General features: G+C 38.7%; 1 protein-coding gene across 1 annotated transcript in view; it reads right to left on the reverse strand.

Annotated features, from left to right (window-relative positions):
- Positions 1-24837, reverse strand: part of CNTN5 (contactin 5) — a 742128-nt gene that overhangs the window by 532493 nt on the left and 184798 nt on the right. Inside the window, exon 2 of the mRNA XM_075140101.1 lies at positions 9270-9409. The gene's annotated coding sequence lies outside the window, so the exon portion shown is untranslated. The remainder of the gene's footprint in view (positions 1-9269; positions 9410-24837) is intronic.

Here is a 24837-nt window from a genome sequence, read left to right on the forward strand (position 1 = left end):
GGATTAAAATTAGATTTTACGTTTAGTGTTTCAAATAATAACTTAAATCCCAAATTTCCTATTAATATTTTAGGAAAGCTGCAGCCCTCTTTCACTTTACATTAATAATTTATTGAAAAGTTTTGGGAGTGAAAGAAGAGAAACACTGAAAAAGCTACTTGTTTCTCCTCTATTCTGCTACAATAAATGGTCATCTACAATTTTGAGCTATTAAATCATAGAGACTATGCACTTTATTTTAACAGAAAAGAGGCAGTCCATGCTTTCAAGGTTTCTTAAAAATAAAAAAAAAAAACACCCAGAAAAGAGTGTCAAAAGAAGTGCAGTCACTTATTCACAAGATCCATTGGCTATAACTCTTGTGTCTATATAGACACACTGTTCTCCCTTTCTGGCTAGAAATAAACCTGAGAGAAATCACCCTATAAATACTTTCCATTGTCAGATATTTGCATTAGGATGATACACATTTTTTCTTCTGCATGTACATCCTTTCCTCTCTTTCCTCTCGAGGACTAGCAGTGAGCAGCCCACACACATATATCCTTTAGTATCTAAAAGCAGGAAAGCACAACCCCACCATGTGCAATGATCAAACAGGGGATAAAGCCATGAACTAACAGGAAAAGCTGTGCAACAACAACAAAAAAATATATATACACTAATACCTAAATCTAATAAGAGACAAAAGGTATAAAACCAAAACATATCTATAATTATGAGCGTCAAAGGGAAAAAAAAAGGTAATAAACTTGGGAGTGATGTGTAAAACTGTGTCTTCCTTTTGCCAAATCATTCATAGAATGTTAATTTCTACCAATTTCTTAAGGAGTTCCTCAGTATGTTCACTGTCTTGAAAGTTGCTGCTCTGATGACTGCCATGTTCTTGGTCTGAGGACAAGGCTGGTTTCCTGGGAAAGCAGAGGTGTGCACGAGCACCTGGTGTCAACCAGCGTGAGTGGAGCAGCCCCATTCCGCTATTTCATTTCGCAATAGGAACTGGGACAGTTCCTGCCCATTTTAAAACAAGTACACAGGGATGTCTTTCACTTCAGTTAGAAGTTGTTCTTTCTTTTTGCTCTCTCTCTCTCGAATGAAGAATGTGATATTTACAAGAAATTTGTCGCTGTGCAAATATCACCAAAAGCTGCAACTGAAAAATTCCCCTACAGAATCAAATTAGATCATTGTGGTTCTTACCTTATCTCTTATCTCCTTCTGATGTTTCTGAATTCAGGAATTTTTAAGAGGAATTACATAAGATCCTCTTTTTAAAGAAATTTTGCATCCCTTTGGATGCATGTGTCTGAAGGCCAAATTCTGCTTTTGGTACATCAGCAAGAGTCTGATTCATGCTACTGTAAATTAAAGTTGGTCTCAAATCAGAAAAAATGCCAATTCAGCCATGTTTCTGAATCTTGTCTTATGAAGATAAAGAATGTCTTATTTCCCACTTCTCTGAGAATTTCAAGATCTAGAATACTGCATCTGGTTTTGGGCCACTCAGTACAGGACAGACAGCGACCAACTGGAGGGAGTACAGGGGAGGCCACCAAGATGGTGGGGGCTGGAGCACTTGCTCCATGAGGAGAGTCTGGGGGAGCTGGGCTTGTACAGCCTGGAGCAGAGACGGCTTTGAGGGGACCTAACAGCAGCCCCCAGTGCCTACGGGGAGACAGAGTCAGGCTTTTCAGAGCAGTGCAAGTTGGGAAGATGAGAGACAACAGGTATAAATTGATATGAGAGAGGTTCAGCCTGAATATAAGAAGTTTTTTCGCCATAAGGAGAGTCAGGCAGTGGCACAGGCTGAGAGAGGTTGTACAGTCTCCATCCTTGGACAATTTCAGGATACAACTGGGTGAAGAACTAAGCAGCCTGGTCTGACTTCAGGGCAAGAGATTGGATTGGAGACTGCCCAAGGTCCTTTTTCTATCTGAACACCACGATTTTACGAACTTTGCTTTTTATACAGAGCTACTTTATTTTACCAGATTTGGCAGTTATCTAGTTTATTTCATGCGATAGAAAATCCACGCAAACATCAGTTACAAGAAGGGATTTTACAGTTGCACAATCAATAAACCTGAAGTCTATACTTTCAAAAAGCCCCCATGCAATCCCATAAAAAGACATGAAAACCACAATGAGAGCTAATTATCTGTGACTGCCAAATTCATTAACATTAACTAATAAGACTGTTGACTTCTAAAATTGCTTGTGTCAGGTGGCAATGACAAACTTGATAAAGACAGTACTTGCAAAACGTCATTAAATATTTTGCAGCTCATTTCTATCACTACCAAATATTAGATTAAGACAATAACAATGTTCACAAGAATTTGAAAGAATTACTTACAAAACTTCTTTAAAAACCCCACTGCATTTGTTATTAAAAGGATGAAAATAGCTTTCATTCTGAGGACTTTAGATAGGAAAAATACTCCTGCTATAAAAAATAAATACCAATAATTAGTATAATGACAACAAATAATACTGAGCTTTGGTTATTCTCATCCTGTCAAAGCAGAAGTAATTAATTATTTTTTCCCCCGAAACTGCTGATAAAGGAGTTGTGCTGCATATTAGGGATGTTTAATGCTTATTTTCAGAGTGCCTGTGTTATACTATGTAATGTTTTAATTTTTGTGTGAGGCTATGGATTTTCTACTATTTTCTTAAAAGCACTGCAAAACCCAGAAATATATCCCATTTGCCAAGACCTCTTCTCTAGTTTACAGTCCAGAAAAGTAATCTTTTAAAGAAGTGTTTTATTTTGCTATTTGTAGCCTAGAAACCTTCTAAAAAAATCCACGTTATGCAAACAAAACTAATTTTAAGTCTTGCGGATATTTGCAAGACTTGAGATATGAATGTGGATTCAGGTTTGCAAACATGAGACAAAATCAAAGTGTATTGACAGCCTCTTTATCTCCTTCTAGTCATGTAAAAGGCAGCATGGTATAAGCATCTTTATGGCATTTTAGCATATTTTTTTACAAGTCTAGGGAGATAAAACAAAACAACAATTATAAACATATGTTTTACAAATACTTCTGAAAACTTGAAATGTATATGAATGTAATACAGATACATGCATACCTATATGAAGCTAGTTATTCTGAAATGTTGTGCCTGTATAAACTGTATAATGAAAAACCAACACGAGACTTAAGCTCTCTCAATGGCTTTTTATTATAATTTCAGTCCATCGGTGTTATGTACTGAAAAAAAATCATAAAAAATATGGGCATCTTCCAAAACTACCTCTAGCTCAGGGATTTCTACAGCTGACTATCACCCAAATATCTGAATTCCATATAAAATGGTAATAGTTATACAATATCTGAAAAGACATGGTCAATGAGCTGTCTTCAAGATTCAGGTCTTGTCACTTTGAACATTTGCATTCACTACTCACAAAGTACATATGGCTAACAATGTAAGACTTTTCCTGCTCATTTCTTAGGAAAGGATGGGTGGCTGTGCACTATCTTCCCCAACATCCATCTGCCTGCATCTATCCCCACCATGAATGAGTGCCTGCCTTGTGGCTAATCTCAGCCTGGCTGCTAGGAGACAGTGGTACAATGGACACAGCTGGACATGCCATGGCTAGGTTGGAGACTGGACTTTCGTATGCACTATGTGGAAAGTAGGCATATTTGGTCTTTATGAACATTTTAGAGCTGTTTTTAACAAACACTGGAGCCTGCTTGGACCTTAATGGCTTGACAGGCTTGACCCATTACTGCTTTTCTGAAGAGCATGGTGCCTCCCCAAAATCAGACAAGAAGTGGGGGTGAGGCCCTACCCCGCTTAGTTGTGCAAAAGTAGCTAATCATTCAGCAGTGGCAAGTGGCACCTGCAGTGGAGTGACTCTGCATGAAGTTCACTTCTGTTCACATTGTGATTTCTGATGCTGTATCAGTGCAGGGATCTTCCCTGCTTCAAAAATTAAAGCATGCTTTGTAGCTTAGTGCAATAGCAAAGCCAATCTGATAGCAAGCTGCCACAGAAAGTGGAAGTCCTGCTGCCTTGAAATTTCCCTCACACCTAGTACACTGGTTTAGCCACAAAACAAAATGAAGTGAAACAAAACAAAAAAAAACTTTTCCACAATTATGCATTGGCTACATGATCAGTAGATCTGCTACAGGGAAGACAGGGTAGCAAGGAGAGAACTGAACCACATGTTTTGCAGTGATTTGTCATTGGTTAGGCTTCGTTGTAATGTCAGACTGAGCCTAAGTAACTATCTTAGGATAAAATCTTTTCTTCTTTATAAAGAATGGCTTCTTGTAGGGAGAGAGATTTATAGAAGGTCTGAAACCTGAATACATGCAATTACTTAAAATAGTATTTCTATTTTCCCCATTCTGCTATAACAGAAGGCAGTGAACCATTATTAATGTTACACATTAGATTCTCATTAGTCTGTAGTGAACTGTAAACATATATATCACAATTTAATCCATCAAGTTATGTACTCCGTATTAATGAAAATGATACTAATATTTGAATACCTCAGGACGATAGTCTAACAGGACTTCAGACATTAATCTGAAGACTTTCAAAAAAATTTTATATTAACATCAAGTTTTAATTTTATAGCATTTTAACCTTCGCAAACCTATACAGCAGAAAAATACAAGAGTTCATCATAAAATTAAAATTAAGCAATTTGGTATAACATAAAATTGAAGTCTTAAAGTAAATAGGTTCAAGGTCTAAACCCTCTGATGTTCTAGTTATTTCTATTGCAAATGCATATTTGCAGGAAAGACGGGAATGACTATAGCCATTTCAGGCCTTGAAAACAAGAATATTCTCAGAATATAAGCATGCCCACTGGCAACAAGATACCAGGCATACAAGTCTAAAACCTTTTAAACCTTCCTTTTAAAGTTAGTGTGATGTAATTAACCCTACTACCTGTGATAACTCTCGTGATTCCCTAGCCTATGTTGCTCTCCCCATCTAGAGAAGGAAGTTGTTATTCATGTGAGATGATTCAGCTGCTAGCAAAGCAGCTGCTGAACTGCCATACTTTACATCCTCCAGGCAAAACTCTTTATGTAGTATTTAAATTTGAGCCCTTCATGTGTGAAACAGACTCCACAAGAAACCTTTTCTGATTAGAGCGTTTACATCTCAAATAGATTTGATGGCATTTTCCACCTCGAGTATTTCTAGTTCTATAATCTGTAATCAAGGGAAAGTTATGCAGGTGACTTACATGCTCAACGCAAGCTTGAACATCAGTCCTAAGTTAGAAAACAAAGACTTATACATGGAAAGCCTAATTGAATCATTGGTGTATAGTAAGTAACCTTCGGCAATACTCTTAACCTGAATTTTGCATTGATACGGAACAAGTGTGATGTATCTAGCACTTCTATAGGAACGTAAATGTAGTTAAAAAAAAAAAAATATTTCAAATCTTTTTCAAACACCCAAGATTAGGAATCAGTTTGAATAAACAGTAAACATTTAAAATTTTAAATCCCTCTAGCTCTTCAAAATTAGGTAGAAGTAACTTGCAAGAACAAGGTAACTCAAAAGCAGAACTCCCAGGAAGAGTCTCTTTTACAAAATTATTTTGTTCTGATTGGAATAGAGAAACACTGAATATTCAAGTAGCCAATGGGCAGATTTCTATATATTTATTTAATTAAACTCATTAATTAAATGCAGGCTCATTTTTTCATGGCAAAAATCACATAGTCTATCTGATTTCAAGCTTCCTGGTTCTCAGAAAATTATGTTAAAGCTAGAGATACAAACAACTAGGGTAAAATCTAAAGTGATCAATGTCTGGGTCCGAATGCAACTACATGCACAGGTGGTGAGACCTTCTCCTTTGCACTTTTCTAAGCTCATGCACCCCCCAAAAAACCACAATTCCCAGGAAAAAGCTACATTCATCACCTTCAGAGCCACAGCTATTTCTCTTTTAGCATGGATAGAGTTAGTGTGGATAGCTTTAGCTGACTATATTCTGAAAAAACAACCTTATTAAGATTGGGGGAACTATCCCCACAGAACGAGAACTGGCAGAAGGCCAGAGTCTGCAAGGAAAATTCAAAACCAGCTGCAGCAGAGCAGCAACCCAGATCTAAAGTAGCAATTTTCAAAATAATCGAATCATTACTTAACACATGAAGTACTCAATAATACAATATATTATTTTATTTGCCCTGAATACATTATAATAACCATTAAAATTGAATTCGGTAAACACTTTTTTTCACCCATAGTTTTGAGTGAGTAGAATTTCTGGCAGCTACCCAAACAGGTCACCACGAACAGGATAATGTGGCAATCTGTTATCATTAGCTCTGTTGGAAAGGCTCTGAAGACACTAGAGAGAATTAAATGACCTGGAAAACTCAGTCTATGGAAAAGTCTATTGTACTCATCTCCGTTATTTCCACCTCTACGCATCACTGGAACAGTGGAACAACATGATTTGCAGTGGTGACAAAGATAAAGGTCATTTTTCTGTTTCTCTTTTATCCAGCACAAGCCATTTAAGGATTGTTAAACTCCACACATACAGAAAATAACTAATTCATGTCAGGTCCTTCCACTCTCTCAGTACGTTAATCTATTGAAATCTTAACCTTTGGAAAACAATGCAGAGTTGTATTTTTGAAAATCACTGCTAGTTTTGTTCCTGCCCATCACTGTTACAACTGTCAGAATTTCAGATCACCTAAAATAACAATATACAAAACCCCTATATAGTTTATTTTAGCAACTGTTTTTCCTAACTGGTGCAATTTTTTCCAGCAAAATTTGAAAGAAAGAGAAGTTCTAAAAAGATCTATTAAATGTAATCACTATGCCAAGGTCCACACGGTAAAGATAGATACTATAAAAAGACTGACATAGCCTATTCAAAAACATGCCTCAGAGAGATTTCTTTTGTTTGTGTAAGCTTTACCACCGTTGTTCTACATTTATCTGAGTGATTAACTTAAAATGAAGAATCAGACTTTGACATGCACCAGCTATTCTGATTCAACAGTTTTGTATGTAAGCCTTATTCCTGGGAAATCCAACAAAAGATAAGTCCACAGAAATGAAAAAACAGAAACAGAAGAATTAGCAGAATCTTACGCAAAAAAAATGGGGATCTTGTGCATTTTGGGAAAGGAGGGATGAAAGTACTCCTAGACCTCAGAGTAGTCAGGGGAGCTGAGTGTTTTCCCTAAATCTGTTTTATTTCACACTGTGTACTTCCTGAGAAGTTGAGGGCGTAAAGTACCAAAGATATTGTTTTGAGGGCATATTCTTCACCAGTAAATAAGCAGCTCCTGCTTAGGCATAAAATTGTGCCAAATCATCTTCCTTCTTTATAGCAGTGGAACAAACACGGTGTGATTTGTCTTTCACTGGCAATTTATGTTATTTTTTTCCATAGGAATTTCTATAAGTGAACACTTTAACATTTATTAGGAATGAACCGCAGGGATTTAAGAAACAGACACAAGATGCAGTTCTGCTCTATTGCAACAGAGGATGAAGTTAACATCATGCACAAAGGCTGGCAGGCCAGAAGTTAGTTCTGTCACCTGATATTATAGATTTATGTAGAAAGAATATCTACATAAATGATCCTGGCATATTTGTCAAAATTGGACTATCAAAAGCCTCCAGCCTAAAGACTAACTGAATTCTGACACAGTATACATAATTATTCAGCCTATAAATAGTTATTATTTTGAGAAACAGAAATCTGCGGGAAATTAAATTTTCAAACAAAATTATGGCTTAAAGTTATCTTTGCTGTTCTTTGGCAAGAAAGATAAGAGAGAGTGATTCTTCATTTATAGTTTGGGAAAAAACTCTTCCCTCTTCTCTACTCCTACCACCTCTTGCTCCTCAAGGACATTAAAGACACCTCTTAGATGCCAGAATGCCAGCTTTGCATGCACTCAGAGCCAAAATGCTTTTTATATAAAGAATATCCTTCAATAAATCTGCTACTCTAATAAGGTTTGTACAGAGAAAACAAGTTAAAATTCACCTGCCAATCTTTCCTATGCTTTTAGTGGTTGCAATACATTGTCAAGAGCAGGAAAATGAGTTAAACTGTGTTATATTTAAAATGACACTGTGAATCTACTCATATCAAGTTCATCAGTTCTAATTCAGTTATGTCTGTTTGGAGGTCACTGTCTGTCTCATTCATTACAATGGCTTTCTAGTTTTCTGGTATGATTCTCAATTAGTTGCGTAGGCAGGTAAAACATCTGACATCCAACAATGAACTACGTGCTTCCAAACATGTTTGCACAGCCCCACATTACACTTTAGCAAGCTCTTTATCTTGACCTACTAATAAGCCATAGTTTGAGGTTGAGAATAAAGACTCAACTCAAAAATTAATTACAGGTGTTCTGAACTACATGATCATAAGTCATTCAGCTATTAAATGATGAAGCACAACAGTTAACAGATAACCGCAGACATTTACTCCATCTTATTTCCATCTGTGGCTGTATTCATGATAAATTTAAAGTGAATATCCATCGTTCATCTGGATAATGAATACCAGATTCAAATGACTCATACCTACCGCTGCTATATCGCACTGGTTTGTATCACAATAGGCTTTTAATGAGCACACCACTTTTGACATTACTGCTTCATTAATACAGTTTTGTATTTATTCGAATAGTGTAATAAAACATGCACTGAGTTACACAAACCACTTAATACTAGTTGGGAACAAACTCTGACTGCCTAACAGGGTGCATTATCCTTGACCTTTAGGTTTAGCTTCACGACAACTTGCCTGTGATTTCAGATTCCTGTAACAAACCCGCCATATTCTAGAACTAGACCAAGCCACACTGAAATACCTGGAAGGTTAGAAGTGCAATACAGACTTTGTTTCTAAATCTTGTCTACAGAGTTTTCCAGAACTAATCAGATGCTATTAAACATGAGACAAATTACTTTTAAGAAGTTATTCAGTGCACCCAGGTTAAGAGTATACTGCAGTGGTTATTTTAAAACATTTACAAGGAGTGGTAAACACTTTCAAGACAGAACTTTCTACAAAGCCACGGTGAGAAACATAACAATATTATCCAGAAAACTGGATTTCTTTTTTTAACCTATATTCCATTTGTAAGCTTATTCAGGTTAAATTGCTGGTGAAAGCTTCTGTGTTTGATTTTAATTTTATAAACAAATAAATGCAAGCAATAAAGCTCATAAACATATTCCAAAAGCAGGTTAGTTTAAATATCCACTACCTCAACTCTCCTATTGGTTGTACAGAAGTTGTCCTTCAAAACAGAAGTGATCTCCACTGAATAGTTCTTGTATGAGAGAAAACCAATGATGCTCAGGGGCTGAACTGAATCAAAATGTATTAGGACTCCTTTTTGGTAATCTGTAGAACAGAAAAAAAAAATTATATGTATTTGTAGAGCTGTATGTGAAGCCTTAGATCACTCAAACTTTCTTCTATGAGGAGAACCGTTCATTTGACTCTAATGTTTCATTCCTTGTATGTTGCATGACATGGCAACGTTGGTTGGCTGTATGAATTACATCTGAGACACCTTTCTTTTTTCAGAGTGGATACAGGATTCAAAAGTGCTTTGTTTTATGCTGTTAGGGGAAAAAATGGTGTTTCTTACAACAACAAAAAAAGAAACAGGAATGAAGAGTTCTTTTTTATCTGCTACCCTACAAAGAAAGGATAGTACTGAGAAGAACGGAAAAGTTACAAATTTACAAGTGCCCTTTGTGTTTATGTATATTCATCTATAATGGAAGGAATATAAAATAATTTCTGTTGTTTTAATTTAAACCACGTCATGAGCATTTTTCTAAAGATGCTTTCTCATATTATTTTTTTTAAAGTGACCTTTTCCAGATAACATGCAATCACAACTTCATTGATTACTTCATTTTCAAATTACTCATTTGAAATTATACTGAAGGCATGTGTCACCATGTGGCTTATGATCCTAAAAACTACAGCATAAGACTTCCTTAAAATAATTATTGTTTGAACCAGAGTCTCTTCTACTTAGATATCTAATCATTAAGTTAAAATGGCAACAATAGAGAAATGACAACACTTTCAGTAAATTTGAACAATTGTTAGCATCCTCAATTAGAAAAGCAAAAAAACCCCAACCAACCAACCACCACTGTTGTGATGTTATGTGAGCTTTTGGATTAACTTCCACGTGAAGGCTGAAAAGCAGTCTTTTTCCTGCAGAAGTCTTTATTAACTAAACAGTAAACACAGATATATCATCTTAAAGCTTTTTTCCCAGTTTTTCTTGTACCCAACCTGAGTTATGTTTTCAGATGCTTCTTCCCTTGACTTAATCCTGATTAAAGGAGTCACAAGAATGTCTTCCTGTTCCAAATTATTCTCTACTTAAGATATTTTCCTGGGAATCAGTCAGCAGCTGGGAACTACATCTATTAAATAATTTTGGGCCTAGTCAAAAATAAACAAACAAACAAATAAAAGCCAATTAACTGTCCTAGTCAGACCTGTCTATGTCATTACCAGGAAACATATTAGATGTCTAAAGTTCTTCTACCAAAGGCACTGTGATAGAACTAACTACCAATTTCATAGCTAACGTACTTGAGAATTATGAAAATTTTTTCCTCACTGTATTGGCCTTGAAGTTTGAATTGAAAAATTCACCTAGACCTTGCCTTTAGAAAGGCACTGAATTCAGGGATTGGAGAGTAGTTTTGACTTGTATTGCGTATTTTTTAAAAAAAAAAAAAATCAGTACAAGGGAAGAATTCTAATGCTGTTCTCATTAACTTTTTGTAGACCAGCCTAGTGGATAAGAATTTACCTAAGTGATGTTACAGCTTAATCCTGTACTGCTTGAATAATTCAAAGCTGCATCTGCAGTTCAGCAACCATTTAGATTTGTGAGGCAGAGGAAGGCAAACTGCTCACTTTTCTGTTAGAGCTGTCTCACCTTGTAGAAACAGTGAAATTTTATAAAGATTATGAAGAGAAAGATTACAGAAACCCAGTAATGAAGACACCAAATTGAAAGAGAGAGAATTAGATCTCACTTCCCATTCCCTTACAGTATTTGTATTTTTTTAATAACTAATGATAATTGTCTATGTAAGTATCCATGTGAGTAAGCTTACAAATACACTCTTCTCCTGGTCTAGTTGTTACCCAAATCACTGAGTCGTAAAAATTCATGATCTAATAAACCCTCAAAATTATATTTCATATGGCACATCTTTGGCACCTTTAGTAAGGAACGTCATCCCTCCCTCCTGTATTTTAAACACCTGTTTGTTAGCAACCATTTAGAGACATAACCTGAAAGGGGTGAACCATTACTCATCTCTGAGTGGAACAGCTTCAGCTCCCACCTCTGCACTTCCACACAACCACTATTTATTTCCTTTGACTAAAATATGAGATTCTCCAATCGCCACCTGGATATTGCACACCTCAGCCATGAAGCATCTCATTTACCTAAAAGGTAGAAAAGGCACCAGATACTTCTCTGAATGGAATGGATTCTGTAGCCCAATGAATAAGATATTGCCACTGCTATTAACAGGCCACGGTCTTTGTACTAACTTTGCAAGGCCTCAAGACTGGGGCTTGTCAGGTTTACTTTGTCTGAACTTGTTTTACCTAGCTAAACTTTGTTGTAGCCGGTAGAGCTGTAACAGCAGAAATGACGAGGTAACGAGGCCCATTTCATTTTGCGTTAGCTTATCCTTCTATGGTACAATTTTCATACAGGTAGTAGTAACAAGTAGTTACTCTGTCTATAATTTAATATTTATGACTCTTACATAACGACATAGCACAGGGGAATATAGTCGTGGTATGACAAAAGAGACCTTGAAAGTGGGGACACAGGATGCAGTGTAGAGAGGGGCAGCACACAATGACAAGAGAAAGGACACAGGCTGATGATGGAGACCCAATGGCTATAAACAACCCACTAATGGTCAGCTAAGGAGGTGCAGATGTGGCAACAGAGAACAAAGAACATGTATCTAACATATGTAAAGTGCGCCATAAATAGTAAATCCAGATGAAGCATGCACTTGAAAACCAGTGAACAAATAGCACGTTGTGAGCATGTTGGCAAACATATAAAAATGTCCCTATGTGAGTTTTAGATGAGGAGGAATAAATCATCCACATGTCCCAGTGAAGGACTCAGGATGATGACAACTAGCTGCACCCTCTCCCCAGACTGAAGCCAACCTTTGGATCCAGAAAGTGTTGGAAAATCAAGCTTAACATCATAAAAGTGGTAAATATCAGGAGTGTGTGTATGGAAATTTCAACTTCTTCTGCAATAGTATTATTTTCTTTATTTTCTGTTTCTTTCTTTTTTCCATAATAATAAGAACTGAAATAATAAGAATTCTTCAAGTAGACAGTTAGGATTTAAATTATACTAACAATAAATTATTGAATTTACATATAAGCTGTGTTTCTTTTTTGGCCATAAAAATATCTTGAGCATAAAAATTCCACTTCCTCGCATCACCTTTTGGAACTAATTCCTAGATGTTATTAAGCTGATCAATCATTTGCCTGCAGGGTTTACAGCCACACCTGGGAAAGGAAGACATTGCCCTTAAGAATCATGTCATCCTGTGGTGTTTCTCATATATATACATATATATGTTGAGGGTTTTTTTTTGTAGTGGAAATTAGAAACAAAGATAGAAATTGTCTATTGAAATAATGCCAAATCACTCATCTTAGGTATGATTTGCACTTAACTTTTCTGTTTCCTTAAGTTTCTTTCTCTTGCATAAGTTACAGAGGTATATATCCGTGATCTGTTTGAGAGTGTGTGTGTACAATATAAGCCATTACTGTGTGTTCATACATATCCATATACCTATATATTAATACTTTTTATTTTTAGACTGATTTAACGTGAAGTAACAGGAATAATTCATCTGGGTTTTTTACTACTAATGGTCACAGATTTCATTTTTTAAAACATGTTTTGTTTTTAAAATAAAAATAAATCTGTATTATGTTCTGCTTTGAACTGAATGTCAAAAAAATAATTGTGCAAAAAGGCTGCACAATAACATGGAAGTACGATGCATTAAAAGGAAAAGAACCACAATTTATTCAAACTTCTTATTAGATACAAACACCTGCAGATCACTGAATTCCACAGAAGGTAGGCTAGCCATTAGGTTTCAGTAACTGGAAGAAACAATAAATCACAGCTTTTACTTTTACAGCCCATTACACCCAAAGGTCTAAAACCTTTCTGTGGTTATTTGCAAGCCTCAGAGTACTCCAGCTGCAGAGTCTTACACTTTTCAACGTTCTGTGACTAATAGATGCTATACTATAGAGTGAACAGGAAATTAGAGTAGAAGAAAGGTGTAAAATCAGTATCCACAGAAAGGCTCTGCAGGAAGGCTGTGAAGAATAGCTCACCATAGGGCTATGCAGTCTCCCAGTGAACCTCAGACAAGACAGATTACATTCTCATTAATGACCATTTAAGAATCAGTGAATTTTTATATGTTAGAAAGAGGAAGTAGTGATAAAGTTATTAAATATTGTGGAAGGGCAAAGTAGGAGAGGGAAATAGAGAGGTAGTAGGTTTGAGGAGATATTTGATTGAGACCTGCTGTAGTCAGATAGAAAAAATAGCTTGAGAGATGTATAGATCTTTTTCCCGCTTTTGACCTCTCACAGTAAAGTTATGCCCTTTTAAAGTTTCATTCTGTGTAGAAGTGCAATATCCTTCCTGTTTCCTTAAAATATCCTGGCAATTGACTTGCCCTTCTGCATCTATTAAACAAATCTACTGCTTCTGATGCAGCACGGTTCAGAAAAATAGTTACCTTTTGCTCACCTGCCTATTCAATAATTCCACTTCTTGAAGTGGCTAAATCAGATCATCCTCCCACTTCATTTAGCCTCTTTCCTATTATGTCAAATGGGCCCACAATTCCTAGCTAATTTGAAAACATGTCAGGGCAACATCAGCTGTATGGAAGAAAGAAGCTTCTCTAAGAAATGTAATGCCTCCCACATTGAACTGGAGGAAACTCCAGGCATCTTTAGTCAGTTGAAGCAGGTCTCGCTATCTGTGTCTATACTATAGGCAAGAGGTTCCTGCTGTGCAGCGAGGCTACCTGGTGACTGCAAGGCAGACAGCACCATCCTCAGCAAATAGTTTCCATTAAAATCAAAGACAATTTTGTTCCTAAATGTCTTCTGGGAGGCCTTGTACTGTAGGTTGCACTGAAGAATATGCTTGCTATAAAAAAAAAAAGTATTATTTCCACTGTGTATGTCTGTTTCAAAACCGCTTTCGAATTCTTAGTGCAATGTTTTCCATTTAGCATCTTTTTCTTCTGCTTTTCGGATTCAATCTATTTCTGGTACTGTACAGTCTTCACAGTTGAAGATTAAAAGGGAATATAAGAAGAGACAGAGAGGGTAGGTATAATATACCAGGAAATCGTAAAGGCAAGAAATTGCTCCTCAGGCTTGTTATCAAGTGTACTGGTCATTACACAGGTAATTTACACATTTCAGCCCAAGCCTTTTAAAAGACAAGATAATTTAAAATAGAGCTTAAACACTTACAACTACTCCATGAGTTAATAATTTCTCCCATCTCAATTATCCTTTAATTTCTGCTTTGAATTTTTCCATATATGAATCAAAGATACAACACATACCTTAACAGAACATAAGCAAGGATTTGTACTGATTTATTTTGAAGTGTGGAAGCACTTCTGTACTTGTGTGATGGGCAATAGTTTGGTCAGCTCAAGGGAAGCTGAGTCTAATTCTGAACTTAAATGAAGAAGAAAATTATTCCAGTTAGAAACTAAAAGCCAAATCCTGCAGTGGTAAGAAATTGTTATTTACAGGCACAAGGCAAGCAGACACAAGGGAATGATATATACCACATAGTGAGTGGCAGGTTATGATCCTCAGAGTGATTTTTAGCCTGTTCACTGCAGTTAATAGGCTCAACCTATAGGAAAATTTTACAAAGTTTGTGAATCTAAGAATTTCTTTCAAATATATGCATATTCTCTGGAGCTCAATAATTTAAAAAAATTAATTTCTTCATAAATTTTTAGTCTGGCAGACAGAGGTGGAGAGTGTTATTCAAGTCTATAAATATATAGCAACATGTCCATCTTTAAATTTAAAGGATGTCTTGATATTCACAAATACTTTTGTACTGACTACTGACATACACCTTCCTTCCACAAGCTTTAGAAACAGTAGGCATGATCCCAGAATAGTCCTTCTCCCCTCCCTGCATTATAATAACAATAATAATGGTGACTGTAATAGCTGTAACTAGCACTGGTGTTGTCTGCAGTGTATCACGATTTTTTCACAAGAGAAGTAAATGTCCATTTTCCAGAAAGAAAAACATGGAGAGATGGACTGGCAAGTGAAAGGTCACCAGTGGCCAATGCCCATAAAGATGAAGGTTATAACGAGCATTTCCAGTAAAACGTAGTATTCAGTAATGGAAGAACCCAATTGCTTAGATGCAGATTTTGATGGAGCAAAATTCTATGGCAGGAGATAATTCCTAGCCTTATACATGAAACTTTGAGGATGCACACTCAGCTCCAAAAGATCATTTGCCCAGTGGGCAAATGTTTGTAGGTGGTGTAATATTTAACTTCCGTTTCCTGTTTCTCTAGCATCAGCAGAGAAGCCTGTAAAGGGTGAATAACACATGCTGTGTGCTTTAGTTTGGGATTTTACTCTAAATCATAACTAATACTATAACTTTGTGATGTGAGTAGCCAAAAAGGTAGCCTGGTTAGAAAAGGGAAAACTACTAACAAAAGAAAATGGCTGCCAGTCTGGGAGCTGTGAGCCTGGGAACTAGGCCTTGGGACCAGAAACATCCTTGAAAAGTGCAGCTGGCCTCTTTGAACTACAGGTGGGGTACTTGGAAACAGGTGACAACCTGAGATACCATCAGTAAGCGCAAAACCCAAGAAACTGTAACACAACTTACTGTCTGAAAAAGTGGAAGCAGTCTAGGAAAATAAAATTGGGCTGAAAGAACAGAAACATCATCACCTACTGGCTGTTCCAGGTGAAGAACAGACATTAACAGCATCTACTGGCTACTCAAAGTGGTGGTGTCCTATGCCATCTTATGTCTCTACGATGTAAAAAGGACTTAAAAAAAGAACTCTCTCTCTGAGAACTTCCCATGTTCTACATTCTTTTACTTTCCTAAACAAGTTGAATTCCGCACAAACTTTCTACGAGATCTTGGACTTTCATTGGGGATGCCTGGCTGACTCCAGACTCCATGACGTGGATAATTTTTGAAGTGAGACTCCATCTGTTACCTTTGGGTAACCTCTTTGGGCCCACTTTTGGGGTTGGTTCAGTTTGTCCTCCCACCTCTGGGATGGTTTGGCCCTTTCTGAAATCTGTCTAATTCACTTGACATCGGTATTATATATCCATATAAGTCATCTATTCTAAGTGTATCTTCTGTTATATTGGTGACAAATTTGTAGTAACCTGTAACAGTTTTTGTTTGTTATTATATTGATTGTTGCTATACGATTGATTGCTATTATTGACTGCTGCCATACTATTGATTGATACTATATTATTGACTGCTGATAGTAATTTGTAATAGCTGGATATACATACCTTCACTTTATTAATCATAGGTATACTTGCTAGTGGTGATTTTTGTATTAGTATTCTTGCTAGTGCTGATTTGTATGGTATTTGTGATTACCTGTAATAAAGCAGAGAAATTTAGACGATAAAAGCCTCCATCTCCTTGTGTATTAAGGAATCCTACAAACCTACAGTAGTGATCTCTATACACCCACAGGCTGGGTAACCCTTTAGGTCGTGACACTTTGCTACTGAGTTTAGTGTCACATTTTTTTCACACATATTGTCTTGTCATAGTGTAATCTCCCCTAAGTGCCCTGTCATGCACGTAGGCTTGCTCCAATGCAGTAAAACATAGGTACGTTGATGGGTGTTGCTGAGGCTCACAAAAATCAAATTAGGCAGGTGACAGATTCAAAAATAAACTTTACTTAAACCAAAATTGTTTAGCAGAAAACTAACTAGAAATGAGGCTCATCAAAATCGTTCAACACTCTGACAACATCAGTAAACCACAGGTTCAGGATGGTGTATGAGGAATTAAAACTGCACAGACGGCTTTAGAAATGAGGATCCAAAATGTGCACAATCACTCACCTATATAAGATGAGGACTCTCAACCTCAAGGACTTTCCTTGGGAGGCGTCCCAACCCAAGGGGAGAGTCCCCAGCTGCAGACCCGCTGCCCCGAGGAGAACCAGTTCAACTTGCCCTCCGGCAGGGCTCCATTTATACCCTAGTGGAATCTGACCTGTGGTCAATTCTAATTGGCTGAGGGCCTTAACTTTCTTCCTCCTCGCCCAAGATGTATACGTGACATCCAAGGTGTGTACGTGACGGTTGGCACTCGCCACCATAAAGTCGTGAAAGTAAGGGCGTGAAAAGTGAGGATGCTGAGGTCCTGATGCCCCCGGTCCTTTATCAGGGCAAGTGCACCTGCCACAATGGGAGAAGGAAACTGTGAGCAAGTTCATTGGCCAAAGCTGTTATCAAACTCCACTCCTGGATCTTCAGGTTCACAGGCAGGGACGTGTTGCTGCACCTTTCTACCAGACGTGATGTTTCTGCTGGCACTGCTGCTGCTGTCACTGTCAGTAAAATAATACCTTTTGGAAACCAGCACACTGTCATTGCTGGTTGCCAGTGCAAGTAATCATCTCATGATGAACTCCTCTGAGTTCAACTTCTGTTACATCTGTTTGCTCGGCTTCTTTTTAATTGTGGCAAAGTACTTACTTTCGAGTCTAATTAACGGGATGCTTTCTTTCACCTTTGTAACCACAGATGATTTTTCACAGATGTATGTCACTTTCTAGGAGGAAAGACAGGATTATGACTAATTCATTTTTTGTTTTGACTCATAAGGTACCCAATAATGTGGATCAGTGTGCAGCGAAGACTGACTGAATCTTGTTTCTCAGAAGTCCTGGCAAATAGACACAGTCTAGCAAACTGAGTCTAAGTTTCAGCTGGGTTATTTCCATCTGGTCTTGTTTGTAACACTTCCAGTACGTGTAACTTAATAATACTAACATGGCTGAGTAGATGTCTCATTCTATAACACAAGGAATCCTAAAAAGTTTTATAAACAGACCTTGTGAAGGCTATTATTTTCTATTTGCAGATAGGGAAACCAAGGAACAGTATTTTTCAAGGCAACATTAAAAAAAAAAATGCTTGAAATCACCTGGGGTTTTAAGATGTTAACTTTGAAACACTTTAACACTATCCTGATTTTTGAATATGTCGAGCACCTGCAGCTCTCACTGCCTTTAACTGCTGTTGTCTGTGTTGAGCGTCTCTCAGAACAAAACTCCGTGGTAGGTAACAAAATGAAGACACCCAAACTTTGTGCAGATGCTTGTAAATTTGGACCTCCTAAGTGATTTGCACAAAGTCAAACAGTGAGTCACTGTCTAAACAGTAAAAGAAATTAAATCTCCTGCCTGTCGCTGTACTTTACTTTGGAAACATGCTGCTTTTCAGATAGCAGAGTTCCTTCAATTAGAGGAGAGTGGTTTATTAAAGCTGCAAGGAAAATAGTATTACTTCATAAGTCACTACAAGAGAATAGGTAAGGCAGGAGTACCTGTAACTAAAAAACAGTAAGGACAAAAGGTAACTGAACTGTTCTCTAATCCAGACAAAGGTACTGAGGTGTAACATCATGGTAGCTGCAGAGTGAAGAGGGCTCAGCTGCTAAATTGTGGTCACTGTGGCTTTGCTATGTCATTCAGAGCATTTTCTACTCAAGCTATGGTAAGAGTAAGTTACACTGGGAATTGACACATAGATGCCACAGTTCTGTGCAAATTAAATGCACGTGGAGTAAATAAGATAAAAATCAGAGATAATTTTAGGGCCAGTCATATAAAAATTTAAGGAAGGTCAGCAGAGTACGTTTCTTTGTTTATGAATTGGATGTTCAGGGGGCAGATATGTTCTTTGAAATGCTTTAAACATAGTAAAATTCCTTTCTAAAAAAATATCAGTTTAGTTAAAGCTATGCTGAAATTGTGATAGACAAAGTGTGCTGGTTTGGACCAGATCCCAGGTTTAGAACTATTAAAGGATGAATACCGAAGACATTCATTTGTATTAAAAATGTCACTGCAACACATATGAATGTCTACACACAGACGTTCCTTTCGTTGCCTCCTTAATGGGAGCCTAGCTGACTGGGCTAGTGACTGAAGCCCCCTCCATCACCCTGAGACCATTAAGTGCCCACAGTTGTCTGCTTGCTCCCCTTCCCATGTCACCCTGTGCTTCAAATCCCAGTTAGGTTGCAGCTAGTGCAACTTCTGTCCCAGAAAGCCCATTAGATCTTTCTTTCTTCTCATTCCTGGTGTTCTGAATATCTTCCTTTCTGCGTTCCGTCCCTTCCTCCATTTCTCCTTCCCTTGCTTCTCTCCATCAACCTTACAAGTTCACCTCTGATAGAGGCTAAAGTAAAATGGGGGGGAATATTGATACGTCTGGAAGGAATTTTTTATAGATTCAGAAGAAGGTGCCTGGCTCAGCTAAGCATATGCCAGCATCCTTGTGTGCTTTTCATGCTTTATCCTTTTTTTTTTTTTTTTTAAATCTGTCAGTGGTTTCCAAACCAATAATGCTCCTCCTATTAGTGCTGGAACACTCTTGAATATTCAGACTTGCTTTGATACGTTATTGAAAAAGTCATCATGTTACTAGTGCATGGAGAAATATTACCAAGTAAAAAGATCTCTCCAACTCATCTTGTGACACAAGTCATAACAATATTTATAATATTAATCTGCTAACAACATACAAACCACTCAGGGAACTACAGGTCGGTCAACCTCACCTCTATCTCTGGGAAGGTAATGGAACAGCTAATCCTGGAAACCATTTCCAGGCTCATGAAGGATAAGAAAATCATCAGTCAGCATAGCTTCACCAAAGGGAGGTCCAGCTTGACAAAATTCTACGATTAAATGACTGGCCTGGTAGAGGCAGGGAGAGCAGTGAATATTTTCTACCTGGACTTCAGTAACACCTTTGACGCTGTCTGCTGTAAGATCCTCACAGACAAGCTGTTGATGTATGGGCTGGATGAGCAGACACTGAAGCAGATTGAAAACTGGCTGAATGGCTGGGCCCAGAGGGTGGTGATCAGTGGTGCAATGCCTAGCTGGAGGCCAGAAACTGGCGGTGTACTCCAGGGGTCAATACTGTGTCCAGTCTGTTTTAACACTTTCATTAATGATTTGTATAATGGGGCAGAGTGTACTCTCAGCAAGTTTGCAGATGACACAATACCAGGAGGAGTGGCTGATATGTCAGAGGGTCATGCTGCCATCCAGAGGGACCTCGACAGGCTGGAGAAATGGGCTGATAGGAACCTCGTAAAGTTCAACAAGGGGAAGTGCAAAGTCCTGCACCTGGGGAGGAACAACACCAGGCACCAACATATGCTGGGGACCGCCCAGCTGGAAAGCAGCTCGGCAGAAAAGGACATGGAGGTCCTGGTGGACACCAGGTTGAACATAAGCCAGCAATGGGCCTTTACCACAAAGCAGGCTTATGGTATCCTGGGCTGCATTAGGCAAAGTATTGCCTGCAGGTGGAGGGAGGTGATCCTTTCCCTCTCCTCAGCCCTGGTGAGGCCACATCTGTGTCCAGTTGTGGGCTCCCCAGTAAAGAGACATGGACATACTGGAGAGAGTCCAGAGAAATGCCATGAACATGATGAAGGGACTTTCCTCCTATGAGGAAAGGCTGAGAGAGCTGGGACTATTTAGCCTAGAAAAGAGAAGAGAAGACTTAGGAGGGATCTTACTAATGTATAAAAATACCTGAAGAGAGGATGCAGAGAGGATGGAGCCAGGCTCTTTTCAGGAGTGCCCTGTGCCAGGACCAGAGGCAATGGGCACAAAATGAAACACATGAAGTTCCCTCTGAACATCAGGAAACACTTTTTTTACTGTGCGGGTGACTGAGCACTGGAACAGGTTGCCTAGAGAGGTTGTAGAGTCTTCCACCTTGCAGATATTCAAAAGCCGTCTATACACGGTCCTGGACAACCAGGTCTAGGTAGCCCAGATGTCCCTACCAATCTCAACCGTTCTGTAATTCTGTGATTATTTATTTAGAAGTAGTCCATGCATCATTATTTTCTCCAAATCTATACATTCACAAAATCAAAACTAATAGCAAAGTACTTCTTTCAGTTTTGAACCAATACCTGTGTTACCAGACAAAAAAAGAAAGGGAGATTAAATTGCCCAGTTTTGTACTGTAGTCTAAAACAGGCTATCCATACCACCTATCCTTAAGAACATCAGTGTCGCGGTTTAACCCTAGTAGGCAGCTAAGCTCCACAGAGCTGCTCGCTCACTCCCCTCCCAGTGGGATGGGGGAGAGAATCGGAAGGGTAAAAGTGAGAAAACTCATGGGTTTAGATAAACACAGTGTAATAGGTAAAGTAAAAGCTGCACACGCTTCTTTTTGCTACTTCCCATCAGCAGGCCATCTCATTTGCTACTTCAGCCATTTCCAGGAGAGCAGGGCTCCATCCCACATAATCATAGAATCATACAGGTTGGAAAAGACCTCTAAGATCATCGTGTCCAACCATCAACCCAACACACCATGTCCACTAAACCATGTCCCTAAGGGCCTCATCTACACGTCTTTTAAATACCTCCAGGGATGGGGACTCCACCACTTCCCTGGGCAGCCTATTCCAAGGCCTGACCACTCCTTCAGTAATGAAATTTCTCCTCATGTCCAATCTAAACCTCCCTTGGCGCAACTTGAGACCATTTCCTCTTGTCCTATCGCCAGTTACTTGGCAGAAGAGACCAACACCCACCTCGCTACAACCTCCTTTCAGGTAGTTGTAGAGCGCGATGAGGTCTCCCCTCAGCCTCCTCTGCTCCAGGCTAAACAACCCCAGTTCCCTCAGCCGCTCCTCATAAGGCTTGTGCTCCAGGCCCTTCACCAGCTTCGTTGCCCTCCTCTGGACACGCTCCAGCACCTCCATGTCCTTCTTGTAGTGAGGGGCCCAAAACTGAACACAGGATTCGAGGTGCGGCCTCACCAGTGCCGAGTACAGGGGCACGATCACCTCCCTAGTCCTGCTGGCCACACTATTCCTAATACAGGCCAGGATGCCGTTGGCCTTCTTGGCCACCTGGGCACACTGCCGGCTCATGTTCAGCCGGTTGTCAGCCAGCACCCCCAGGTCCTTTTCCTCCGGGCAGCTTTCCAGCCACTCTTCCCCAAGCCTGTAGCGTTGCTTGGGGTTGTTGTGGCCGAAGTGCAGGACCCGGCACTTAGCCTTGTTGAACCTCATACAGTTGGCCTCGGCCCATCGATCCAGCCTGTCCAGGTCCTTCTGCAGAGCATTCCTACCCTCCAGCAGATCAACACTCCCGCCCAACTTGGTGTCGTCTGCAAACTTACTGAGGGAGCACTCGATGCCCTCATCCAGATCATTGATAAAGATATTGAACAAGAGTGGCCCCAGTACTGAGCCCTGGGGAACACCGCTCGTGACCGGCCGCCAACTGGATTTAACTCCGTTCACCACAACTGTCTGGGCTCGGCCGTCCAGCCAGTTTTTTACCCAGCGAAGAGTGTACCTGTCTAGGCCGTGAGCCGCCAGCTTCTCTAGGAGAATGCTGTGGGAGACAGTGTCAAAGGCTTTACTGAAGTCCATGGTTATGTTACTTGGAAAGATAAACGTCATAGCTCTGAACATCCCACCCTTCCTCCTTATTCCTCCAGCTTTTATTGCTGAGCATGATGTCATATGGTATCAGATATCCCTTTGGTCAGCTGGGGTCAGCTGTCCCGGCTGTGTCCCCTCCCAACTCCTTGTGCACCCCCAGCCTACTCACTGGTGGGGTGGTGTGAGGAGCAGAAAAGGCCTTGACTCTGTGTAAGCACTGCTCAGCAATAATGAAAACATCCCTATGTTATCAACACTGTTTTCAGCATAAATCCAAAATATTGCACCATACCAGCTAGTATGAAGAAAATTAACTCTATCTTAACCCAAAACCAGCACATTCAGTTAGCCTAATTGTTTTTTCAAGCTTCCCTATAGTTAACAAAGGCAAAGTAGGGAGTAATTTACATTAGGAACCAGTTCAGCACAGTAGGACGAGATCAGTATATCAAAGAGTTAGTTGAGTTCCCTACATGAATATGAGTAGCTACATATGGCCCATGGGGTTTCCTATGGAGTAGGTTAGTCTGTACAGAACATCCCTACCACACACTTGTGCTTTGAAGCTCTCCAAAGGACCAACTGTTGACCAGCTCTCCATTGGGGGCTGGAGAGCCTTTGCTGCACTCCTGGAGTGGACTTTCCCATTTTATGTCCTTAAAAAGAAATCTGTTTTATATATATCAAAACCGCACTGTAAACCAAATACAGACACAGGGAAGAAGGATGGTCAGGGTATTTACATCAAAAGTGCACTAGTGCTTTGAATCAAAATGCTGATGCGTTCCCTTTTCCCTCCCTTTCTCTTCCCTTTGTTTTTCTGTTTCGCCTCCCATTTTACCCTTCCCCCCTCCTCTCCTCAACAGGGGACCTCTCAAGATTGACTGACATTTCCCAAGGAAGAGAATTATCTCCTGAGTAGCTGAGCTGCTAACATGGAACACTGTATCATGCTTAACAATTATCATCAATATTTATAACACTTTTATGTACAACAAGTTGAGTCACATTAGCAGACAGGAATGAAACCTACATAGATTTGTGAAGCAGCAGCAGCAGGTCATCTGCTTAAAATTCGAGTTGCATCCCTCTGGAAAGGAATTGCCTCTTTAACCAGTTTCTCCTTTTTGAATGACAGACTTACTGGCTTTTTAAAATGTCATCCTGTTACTCTGGATATACGAAGACAAAATTTTCCAAATTTTGATTTTGACTTTGATAAGGAAGGAGAATGGAGAAATAAGTTAGATTTGGTTTTGAATATGCTTGAGGGGGAGCTAACATTTAATGTATTTGATTATTGGACTATTTTCTAGTTAAGTTTGCCATGAGAACATTGAAGAAAATACTGTAGAAAGAAAAGACTTACAATTGTATGAAAGGACTCTTAAAGATGCAGCAATTAATACATTTATGTAAGTAATATTAATATTTGCAGCATATTAATTTCAGCGTGTTAAACTAGGATGCACCTGCCCCTAGACAAAATTGCCAGAAACCACTTTAGCAAATTAGTATTCCTTATACGCATACTTGTCCTTAACTTTTTAAAAGATATTGATCCCTCATTTGCATAGGATGCATGCATAGGATGAGCTTACATCTCTCTTTCTCCTATACACATGAAGAAACAATTTGTTGTGAAAAATTAAAATAATTTGAATTTATATTGACAACACGTAATAACAGTTACAAAGTGAGCAGATATAGGAGTCTGTTTAGGTGTGTGCTCATGAAGGTAAAAGACTAAGAAAATACCTATAGTTATTTCTCAACTGAAAATTAGTAATAGTAAAAAAAAAGGAAAAAGCTATAATAAAGGATTTTCTGTAAAGGTCTTTCTACAAACCCCAGAATAACCATTAATCACCAGAAAAATGAACCTGTTCTTGAGAACACATTTCATCTAAACAAATTGTTCCACCTAGCCATGACTTTTTGTATTAATGAGTATTTTTCTAAAATCACTATT

Source organism: Calonectris borealis, chromosome 1 (genome assembly GCF_964195595.1).
Source record: "Calonectris borealis chromosome 1, bCalBor7.hap1.2, whole genome shotgun sequence".
Taxonomy (NCBI): Eukaryota; Metazoa; Chordata; class Aves; order Procellariiformes; family Procellariidae; genus Calonectris; species Calonectris borealis.